At 37.9% G+C, this 11,531-nt stretch overlaps 1 pseudogene; it reads left to right on the top strand.

The window, feature by feature from the left end:
• The first annotated feature begins 10,647 nt into the window (after positions 1–10,647).
• On the top strand, positions 10,648–10,980 carry LOC124989529 (protein yippee-like 5; annotated as a pseudogene).
• Positions 10,981–11,531: the final 551 nt, after the last annotated feature.

Raw genomic sequence — 11,531 nt, 5'->3', positions numbered from 1 at the left:
ACCCTTGCCATGAGTCTTGAAAGGTAATGTAGGTTTAATCAGCTGGACCTAGTAGGTTGAAGGTGGTCCATGTTGAAAGAATATAAAGTTGGAGGTAGAGAACATTATGGGTAAAGCAAATGATTTGCCCTGGCTGGAAGATAGAATGTATACATAGGAATAGCAAGAGAGCTGGGCACCAGAGAGGGCATTTGTTTGGTATTATTCTTACAGCATTTGCATTGAGCTTCACACTGGAACATCTGTTAGTTTTATCCATTGACAGATTTTAAGCATTTCTTCCAGAACCTATAGTAGAGGTTTTCACATAGTAACCACTCATTGATTTAATTACCCAACTAGTTCTGTGAAGGTATTAGGGCAGATTACAAGTGTATACTTGGAAAATTATGCAGAAAAGTCTCATATTCAATCTCAAATAAATGTTGAGTCAAGTCTATGGACGGGAACAATGTATACATTTGTGAGTCATGGAGGCCACAGAGAGGAAGAGGGTAGTTATAGGCAGGACTGGAATTGCATCCCAGGACAGACAGCAAGAAACCAGGTACATGGTGAAGAGGAGATCTGAAAGTCACTTTCTGATTAGGGAGCAGAAATAGAAAGAACTGCAGAAGTGACCCCAAGTGACCTGAGAATTTATTCCCAGGTAAGGCATTCTGCTCCAGGTAAGCATTTCTGGGTCTTCCGAGATTGCTTGCACAGGGGACTGACCCAGACAACAGGCAGAAGCAGCCAGAAAACTCATTGCAAACATTTGCAGTGAGCAATGCCCTGGACACCAGCACTCAAGCACTCTTGGATTGGACCACCCTCTGGCTCACAAGCCTCATGGTTGCTTTAGTTTTGTGAGATGACAGCAGGGATCACATCTTCTTAGAGTGACAGCAAGGAGTTCAAATGGAGCTTGGTTTCAGCCAAGCAACAAGTGGGGTTGGGTTATGCCATGAAATTACCTGGACTGTACTTCCAGGATGACATTCTGAAAAAAAAAATCAGCATCCAGCTGGACCCTTTGCACAGCTGGCCCCTGTGAAGCTTCTTCTGGGCAGGATATCTCTACAGCCTGTGACTGTTACCAGCGGGATCCAGATGCAATGTGGTTCTGCACTTTATTAGATCAATCACTTTCTAGACAAATCTCTCTGAACCTCAGTGTTCTCATCTGTAAAAGGGGAATATCTCCTCTAAAGAGCTGCTATCAGAATTAAATGTGATCATACTTATAAAATGTCTATAGTGGTACATGATACATACTAAACATTCCACAAATTATTATTATTTTTTACTTTAAAAGCCTTTGACTTTTCCTGTGTATGAGTTGTAACACACGACAAACTAAATGTCAAGTAATTTCTGGATTTATGTTTTCCTAATATTTTGTATTTGTTTAAAATAATTTGTTTTTAAATCTTCACTGATTTCTTCTTTGTTTTTATTTTGTAACTATGTGGGTGAAACCACCTTCTTCTGTCGTGTTTGGGAGGCAGCAAGGCCCAGAGCAGCTGTTGATGACGCTGTCTCAGCAGAACGGCACAGCATGGCTCACATCAGATGGCAGGGCAAGAACACCCACAAGGAGACACAGGAGCCTATTTGCATTATAATTCTGCACATGGCATTTCTCATGATACCCAAGTGAGATAAATGCAGAAAGGGTGACTGCAAGAAAAGCAGAAGGAGAAAAATAACAGGAGGGTGGTAAGGACCTGGAGGCTGGGAATAGAAGCCGGCATTGACTTGGATTCTTGGCTATGTGGAATTTCTGTTCTAAGCACTTCTTTCACTTTTTTCTCACTTTACCCTTAGAATAACCATGTGAGACATGGCTTATTATTTTTGTTTACTGATGAGGAACGTGCATCTCAGTGACTTTAAGTGTCTGGCCCAAGACCACATAGGCAGATTTTGCATTCATATCTTTCTGATTCCAGAGCTTATTCTCTTACTGGGAAGAATGACAAAGCTTCAAGGAGACTGGGCCTGAATCTGCACCAGACAGTGTTCAGGAACCAAACCTCATCCTCCTAAGGCGACATTCAGAGGTTAGACACGATGACCCTGTGGTTCTTCCACCCCCATACGATGCTGCTCTTATCACTTTGGGAACCTCTACTCAGTGATTCAGGGTTGTTAGCTACTTACTAAACACCAGATATTATCTCTTACTATATATATGTAATTCACATATGAATTTCCACCAAATTTTCAATTATGAAAAATATCACTTTGATTCAATAATTATTAACAGTTAGTTAGATTTGATTCTTCTGTATCTATGTGTCTATCCATCTAACTGCATTTTTTTAAGTTAAGGAGAGAAGACATCTTGAAACTTCACCCCTAAATATTTTACCCTGAATCTCCTAAAAGTACCATTTTCTTATATAATCCTTATACTATTATTATACGCAAGAAAATTAACATAACTCCCTATTGATAACCAACTTTAAAATCCCGTTTAGATTAAAATTTCCTTGTCTCCAAAAGGTCTTTCATAGCTTTTGTTTTTTGAGTAAAGACTCAAACAAGTTTCACGCATTGTATTTGGTTAAGCAAGTTAAACAAGAACAGTCCCTCAATCAAGTTAAACAAGAACAGTCTTTCAATCTTTGGCTTGTTTGTTTTGTTTCAACATTGACCTTTAGAAGAGTCCAGGCCATAGTTTGTGAATTAACCTACCTTCTGGATTTGTCTGATTGTTTCCTCAGGGTGTTAGTTCACTCTCCCCACCTTCCTGTGAATGGGAAATTGAATCCAAAAGCTGGATTGAAGTTATATTAAACATTGTGGCAGAGATATTTCGAAAAAGGTAGGGGAAATAATTTTCTTTCTCTTTGTTAATTTGCAGAATTAGCAATTTCAAGGGTAAAACAGTTTTCTGTCTTTCTTTGAATGATCTTATGGACTATCAAATTTTACTTAATTTTTATAATCACTTGCAGTCATTTCTTTTGGTTTTCAGGTTACTCCAAAATTGGCTAAATGGAGCTCCTTTTCAAAAACTGACTAGTTCCTGTGTCCTTTTGGGATGTTCCTATCATTCTGTTGGGTACTTCTTAGTTTGGGGTAGAAGAAAACACCTGGGTTCACTTTGGGCTTTTCCTGTACCAAACTCAGAACCAGATGTTTCTCCAAGGAACCCCAGGACCTTGTATTGGAGATTAGTATTTTAAAACTGAGATCAATGTACTCAGTGAGTTCTTTGCCACTAGCATGTCATTGCCTCTAAGCTCCTTCGGTGCCAATGTTAGCCAATATAGTTATTTAAATCCTGAGCTCAGGGACTGAGGAGTAGCTCTGTGGTAGAGTACTTGTCTAGCACACATGAGGCCTTGAGGTCAATCCCCAGCACTGCAAAAACAAACAAACAAACAAACAAAAAGATAACAAACCACAAAAACATGAATTTGTACTGAAATTTCTAAATAAAATTTTTCTTTTTCTCCTTCAGATGGAAAACAGGGCAGGAAGGCAGGAGGAAAGAGATATGGTTTCAGTGCAGCCTGGTCTTAACTTCTGTATCTATTTCCTTTCCCTCTCTAGTAGGCACAAGTGGGAAACATTTCCCTCTGGGGATAATTTAAGAAAAAGTAAAAGGACTAAAGGACTTACTAAATTTCAGAAGCCACACCATTTGGTTTTAATGGAAAGCAAAGAAAGATTTTATTGCACAAGGAAGCTGAAACTTCCATTTTCAAAAAGAAATGTTTCAGTTTACTCAAAATAACTTAAATATATATAAATGAATTCTCCGTGCTTTTCCCCTGCTCATCTCCAAAGCTTGTAGCATACACACGCCCTAGTTTTCTTTTCTCCTTTCATTACTCATAGGAGTTTGGTGCTGCCTCCTTCTTTAGTGAGTAAATACAGCTTTTTCGTTTTATTACAGGTAAAGAGATTAATGTTTGATGAGAATTTTCTAAGGTTATGCTGCTTGTAACCAGAGTATTTGCAAATGATAACAAGCAAGGTAATGAAGACAGTCAAATTCCAGAGTCCATGCTGTTAAACACTATATACTATAGTAACCACAGTACCTGTCTATGCTATAGTTTGGGCGTATTTGACTCTCAAGGACACAGGTTTCGGAGGCTTGATTTTCAGTGTGGTGGTGTTGAGTTGGTGGACTTCTAGGAGCTGGAGACTGGGCTGGTCGTTTAGTTCAGTGGTTGAGTATTGAGGCCATGGATTCGATCCCTAGCACCACCACGACCACACACACACACACAAACACACACATACACACACACACACGCACAAAGTGTTGGAGACTACTGGGAGGCCCTCAGGTTATTAAGGGAGTGTCCTTAGAAAGGACTCTTGCTCCTGCCACGGCAGTGCCATCTCTCCTCACTAAGTTCTTCTACTGGTGCCATGTCCTGAAATCTCCAAATCTGTGAGTTAAATACACTTCTTTTCTTTATAAAGTTACACAGTCTTGGGTATTTCATTATAGTAACAGAATATGGACTAATACAATCTCAGTCCATAGAACTATTTATCTTAAACACTCACTATTATGGGTGGTTATGATTTGGATCTAGAATGTTCCATGCAAAACACATGTTTTGAAAGCATTGTGCCCAATACAGCAAGATTAAAAAGGTGGGGTTTTAGGCAATGATTAGATCTCTGACCCATTTGCTGGATTAATCCACTCATATTGAATGGTCTACTGGGTGGTAATGTAGGTAACTTTGCATGACTAGAGGAGAAACATCCTTGGAGACATGCCTTGGGCTATATCTTTCCCTGACCCTTTAGGTGCTCTCTGTGCTTTCCCACCTGCCATGTGCTGAGATTTTCTCTGCATGCCTTTCTACCATGATGTTTCTATTTGGAGCTGACTGACCATGGACTGACTCCTCGGAAACTGTGAGCCAAAAAAAAAAAATATTTTCTCCTGAGTTGTTCTTGTCAGATATTGTTATCATAGCAACATAAAGCTAACTACTGCAAGGGTTGAATTGTGTCCTTCCAAAATTTATATGTTGAAGCTCCCAGTATCTCAGAATGGGGAACCAACTGATATCCCTAGAAGATGAAGAAGTTTGAACACACAGAAGAGACAGCAGTGAAGCATGACAGTGAAAAGACTAAGTGAGAACACAACAAGAACACTTCAATTGCAAACTAAGGAGAGAGGTGTCAGAAGAAATAAAATCCTCTAACACCTAGACCATGGAATTTTAACCTCCAAAACTATGAGAATATAAATTTCTGCTATGTAAGTCAGTCTATGACTTTTTATTATTGCAGCTGTGGCAAATAATTCACTCACCATATGTATTGACACAGCAAAATGCACACTGCACAGAGGATGGACACAGGTAGTTGAGAACTTAGTCTTACACAGGTTGCTTTCCCTTTAAGTAAGCATTTTATCAAACTTATGAACCTGTTGTAGAGTAGCGTCAAGGAGAAACAGAACCAGATATTTGCCAAAAGTAGCAAGACAGATTTTATCTTGGCTTCTGCAGTAAGGGAGAGACTCCAATATAAAAGAAAAAAGTGCTAAAAGAAAAGTGGTTCTTCCTTTTTTGAAATGATAAATAAATGTTCTTTCTTTTGCAAACCTATCTTTGAAGCTCATTTTGTAGGTTGTGTCTCCTATTTCTACCCCAATCTTTAAAAAATGATGAATAAACATTGGTTAAATGTAAAGCTATTTTTGTTTGTTGTTTGTTTGCCTTTCTCTAAGTTGATCTCCTTCTTTCTTCTTAGAAGGGTGTGCCAAAAAGAAAGCATTCATGAGTGTGTACATCAGACAACCAATGAACACTGACTATTACCTGGATTATAAATTCCTTATGTTCTAATGCATGCAGAATAAATTAACCAAGCTGTCAATATGCCACCTATTAGTCCTTGGAGGATAACATTTCATAGAAATCAGAAGAGTCCTGTATGAGGGTCAGAATCTTTTTTTTTAATTAAAATCTTTTTTATTTTTATAGACTGCATTTTGATTCATTGTACACAAATGGGGTACAACTTTTCATTTCTATGGTTGTACACAATGTAGATTCACACCATTCATGTAATCATACATATACATAGGGTAATACTGTCTGTTTCATTCTACTATCTTCCTGTCCCCCACCCACTCCCACCCCATTTTCCTCTACACCATCCAAAGTTCCTTCATTCTTCTCTTCTCCCCACCACTCCTCCTCATTATATATTGTCATGCACTTATCATGAGAAAAAATTCAACCTTTGGTTTTTTGGACTTGACCTATTTCACTTAGCATGATATTTTCCAACTTCATCCATTTACCAGCAAATGCCATCATTTTATTCTTCTTTATGGCTGAGTAATATACTCCATTGTGTATATATACCGCAATTTCTTTATCCATTTGTCAGTTGAAGGGTATCTAGATTGGTTCCACAATCTGGTTGTTGTGAATTGAGCTGCTATGAACATTGATGTGGCTGTATCTCTGTAGTATGCTGATTTTAAGTCCTTTGGGTATAGGTCAAGGAGGGGGATAGCTGGGTCAAATGGTGGGTCCATTCCAAGTTTTCTGAGGCATCTCCATACTGCTTTCCAGAGTGGTTGCACCAATTTGCAACTCCACCAGCAATGTATGAATGTTCCTTTTTCCCTACATCCACACCAACACTTACTAGTGTTTGTGTTCTTGATAATCGCCATTCTAATTGGATTAGATAAAATCTTAGGGTGGTTTGATTTGCATTTCTCTAATTACTAGGGATGATGAGCACTTTTTCATATATTGGGTCAAAATCTTTTTAAACCTTAAAGTCAGGAACAAGGTGTAGTCATGATAATTTCCTGGCCTGAAAGAAAGGGGAAGGTGTCTTGAAAGAGAATGGTAAAAGAAAATGCAGAGGCAAATGAAAGGAAGCCAGAGGAGGGAGGTGAGGGACAGTGCAGGGAAGAGTAGAGAGGGTCTGATCTAGATCACAGACATAGGACTGGTAGGAAGAACTCACTGCTGAGAGTTGGAAGGCATGCTTTCCAGTTCTGCCTTTTGCACAGGTGCTATCCAGAGAATCTGGGGAATCTGGTTGTTAAGTCAAGCACTTTGGAAAATACAGTGCCTCTTTTTAATAGTAGGTATAGAGTAGTGCATACCATGTGTCAGGCACTTATTCAAGCACTTGCATTAGTTATGTCATTTCATTCTCACACGAAGTCTAGAAATTAATTTTTATCATTATGTCCATCTTACTGATGTGGAAATGGAGGCACAGATGGGCTGATGTCTGAGTGTCTCCCCCAAATGTATTTTGAAGTCCAGTGTGATGGCAATGAGTCTGGGCTTTTTAAGAGATAGACTACATCATGAGGGAATGACCCTCATTGTTTTAGTCAGCTATTATTCCTTCTGTGACTAAAAGAACTGATAAAAACAATTTTAGAGAGGAAAAGTTTATTTGATGCTCACGGTTTCAGAGGTCTCAGTCCATAGATGTGTCAGGTTTGGTGCAAGTTGCAGCTGCATATTTATCAACTGACATGGAGCAGATGTGGATTTTGGAAATAGGAAGTCTTTTTTTTAGATTGATAGGTTGTTATTAGGTACTATAGAATTCCACTCAGCACTCCCCACCTTCCAGCCTTGACTCCACATATATACTTGTTATTCTTAACAAAGAAACAGGCAAAATGTAGCAAATAGTAGGAAAATAGACAATGATGACTTTTTAATTATCTAAATTATTACTTTTCTGTTTTACTAAGAACAGAACAATAATGATGCATATTACAAATAAACTTTTGAGCATACTACAAAGAATTCTTTGGAAATATCCCTATTCCATGTCATTCTGCATGGTTTTTACACAATCACTCCCTCACCGATCTTTGTGCTTCTACCCAGGTCTTCAGTTTGTGATAAAACCTTTTCACTTCATCTATAACATGCACCCTCCATTTTATTAATCTTTGTATTTCCCACATCTTGGTACAGGGTCTAGTGCATAGTAGGATCTTGATAAATGCTTCTGGTGTGGAATTAAAATTGCATAATATCCTCCCTATTGAAGTTACCAAAATTATAGTCTTCTTAGAAATTATAAGGACATATTAACACTTTTGCTCTTGAAAGATGACTTCTTGGGGCTGGGGTTGTAGCTCAGTGGTAGAGGGCTCATCAAGCATGTGTGAGGCACTGGATTCAATCCTCAGCACTACATAATAATAAATAAATAACAAGGTACTGTGTCCATCTACAACTAAAAATATATTTTAAAAAAGAAAGATGACTTCTTAAGAGTTATTAAAATTTTAAAGAAATGCAAATTGATGAAGAGAGGTTGACTATGTTATTGATAGGGTGCAGGTACTCAACAAATGAGTTGAACTTTTAAAATGTTATATGTTCCAGGCAAATGTTAACTATGATTAAAGTGATAAGGCATTTTACTAAATTGTTCTTGGGGCAAAAAGAATTTAATGAACTTTTAAAATATGATTTACAACCAGGGCGCAATTAACACAGGAAGGATTAAATTCCATTACCGAATGCTTTATTTTGTCATAAACTCAGAGATATCCGGGTCAGATCAGGGATCCTGAGCATAGCTAAGTTGCATTCACAGGAAAGTCTTGCTCTCTGACATCACTGTTAAATGGAATTCCACTTAATTCAGAAATGCTTCCCCCATGAAAGATGTTCCTGTGTGGTGTAGACAGTGCTGTGCAGTGTGGTGTGATATCTGCAATTTAAGTTGACTCTGCATGTAGCAGGGAGAAGTGGATGCAAAGGATAGAGGGAAAAAAGTGATAACCTAATGTTAAGGTGCTCTATTTTTTTTTTTTTTCATCCTTTTGATTTTACTTTTAGGAAAGAGTTGAGGAATTTAAAGGTAAAGACCTCCTTGTTCTTTTAAAAAAATCTTATAACTCACCATACTAAAAAGCATTAAAAACATCATTTCCATTCAGTAGGCCTTTGAAAGTCAGAGAAAACAATGATAAATATATTGCTTCAACAATAGTAACACTATTTTTTTAACCCGACTTTTCCATTTTCTCTAATTGTGTCTGTCTATAAACATTTTCTTATACTTCTTATACTTTAGTGCAATTATTCTAAATGGCCTTTATGTCTAGCATAATGAGAAATTATAATGAATTCTAAAAACTCATTAGCATTGTATTTATGAGGAATCAAAAGAGTTTCTGAATTCAACACTAACCTAAATGCAAATTTTATGTCTACCATAACATGGGAGTTGTTTACAAAGCAGTCAACTAGTACACAAAATGTAGAGTATTAGAAATTCCTAAAACCTATGTTGCCTAGATCTAGTCAAGCAAAAATCAATTTTGAATCTTAATTTTGTTGTAATGATTAAAGAATATGTCCTAAAATGTTATGTATGTATATTGACTAGGAGAGTCCTACATAATTAAAAAACAAAAGTAAAGCCCAGAAAAAATTATTTATTTTTTTTCCTTTAAGCACTGTAAACATTTATAATAATATGTTCAATTTCCATCTTCCCCAAATAGGCCATAATCTCCATGAAGCTAGAGACAGTGTTTGATAGACTGTTGAATCCCCAGCAACTGGTATAGCATCTGATGCCAAATGAATGAATATAGCTACAAGAAATGAACTACACACAGGCGGTTGGTTCTTCCCATGGTCACCCAGCCAGCAGATCTAGGTCCTCCTGTTACAGTTCCAAGATGGTGCCTACCATTCTCATCCTGTCTCATGCCTTTTTCACTTTTTCACAGTTGCTGGGTTTTCCAGTGGGAATAAGTCATCAGGGAAATGAAAGATTTTTTTTTTTTTTTCCCTTTCGGAGAGGAAAGAGAACTCTATTGGTTGGGAAGAATGTTAACTATTTCAAGACCATGCCCTGAAATGTTGGTTTCACACCTAATTTCTTACTTTATGATTTGCCTCCATTTTAATAGATTAAGAATAGACAGAATCTGCCTGACAAAGCAACATAAAGCAGTGAATGAATTCTCTTACGAAATTCAAGCTGCATTATTTAACTTTATTGCTGTTCCATTTGGCTAATATCCCTTTTATCTTAAGCATGGCCTCTAAACTTCATTAACATCAAAAAGATTTTGTTAAGTACTTTAAGGGAACATGGCACTGTACAAAGAGGTTTATACAAACCAAATCCCTGTAACTTTGAAAGCTAAAATTACAGACATGATACAAATATTTTTAGGATTTGTATGCTTTATGCCGATGCACGCTTTTTCCTGTTTTTTTTTTTTCATATGATCAGTAACAGCCTTTGAGCTGGATGTTGTGGTACATACCTGTAGTCGCAGCTACCTGGGAAGCTGAGTCATTGAGTCCATGAGTTCAAGGTCAACCTTGGCAACATAAAGAGACTTATTGAGTCCTAACTATGTGCCAAAAACCGAGTTAAAAAAAAACAAAACAACAACAACAAAAAAAACTACATACATCATCTTTGTTGAGCCCCTTAATAATGAGGAAAGTGTGGGCGGGGGAGGCGGAGTTACGCCGGGTGATTGACGCTGAGGCCCAACCAGGGAGAGGCGGGGCCAAGGCCTGTCTAAACAGGGAGACTTGGTGGCTGAGGGGCTCCGTCCCAAATGAATAGCGAAGAGTCGCTGGCAGCGCGGATCTCACCGCCGCTCGGGGTTTTTTAGAACTTCAGCTATCAAAAATGGGCAGAATTTTCCTTGATCATATTGGTCGTTTAAGTCAGTTTTCTTGTGCAAACTGTGACACATCCTGACTAACCACTCACAACTCATCTTCGCTGGGTTCACAGATCCTTTCATTTTAACAAGGTGGTTAACCTGCAGTACAGTGAAGTTCATACTCACTGGCTGCCACATGGTTCTGGATGTGAGCTTGCAAAAACTGCAATAGTAAATTGGATCTATGAGTTTGCTACTGACGACAGACAGCATTCTAAGGCCATGTGATCCTGGAACATGCTCTAGTTGGAGAGAGTGAGGGCTCTGAGGAGCAGGTACTATCTGATAACTCTTGAATTAAAAAGAGAGAAATCAACATTTTCCCAGGTCTCCTTCACTGAAAACAAAAATCTACTTACATGCACTGTTATCTTAGTATCAGAATCGGATTCATGAACTGTGGAACAAGAGATTGTGAGAATCTAAGATGGAACTACCTTCTTTCCTTCCTTTCTTTTTCTTTTCTTTTCTTTCTTTCTTTCTTTCTTTTTTTTTTTTTTTTGTGTGTGTGTAGAAAGAATATTATGTAGTTGCTGTTATTCCGCCCCCCCCCCCCCCCATATTTACATCTTGAGGCAGAAGTGTCTACAGCTACATGATGGGCTATGTGAGGAAAAAAAATCTGGGCTATTAGAGTAAAACGAAGTGTGTTTTATGTAAATTTTGAATGGAGAATATGTCAAGAGAATGGTTTTAAAATTTATTTGGGCTTCATTTTGGAACTTTTTTTTTTAAAAAACCCAGTTATTTCACTTGATTTGCTAGCTTCAGAGAAGAGATCCAAATCTATGCCCAGCACTAAAGGCTCAGTGATAGCATGACTTGTACTGGCCTATATGCCATATTC

The sequence above is a fragment of the Sciurus carolinensis genome, chromosome 7, assembly GCF_902686445.1.
Source record: "Sciurus carolinensis chromosome 7, mSciCar1.2, whole genome shotgun sequence".
NCBI classification, from domain to species: Eukaryota; Metazoa; Chordata; class Mammalia; order Rodentia; family Sciuridae; genus Sciurus; species Sciurus carolinensis.
The sequence above is the reverse complement of the archived record's forward strand: the minus strand, read 5'-3'. Positions and strand labels throughout refer to the sequence as shown.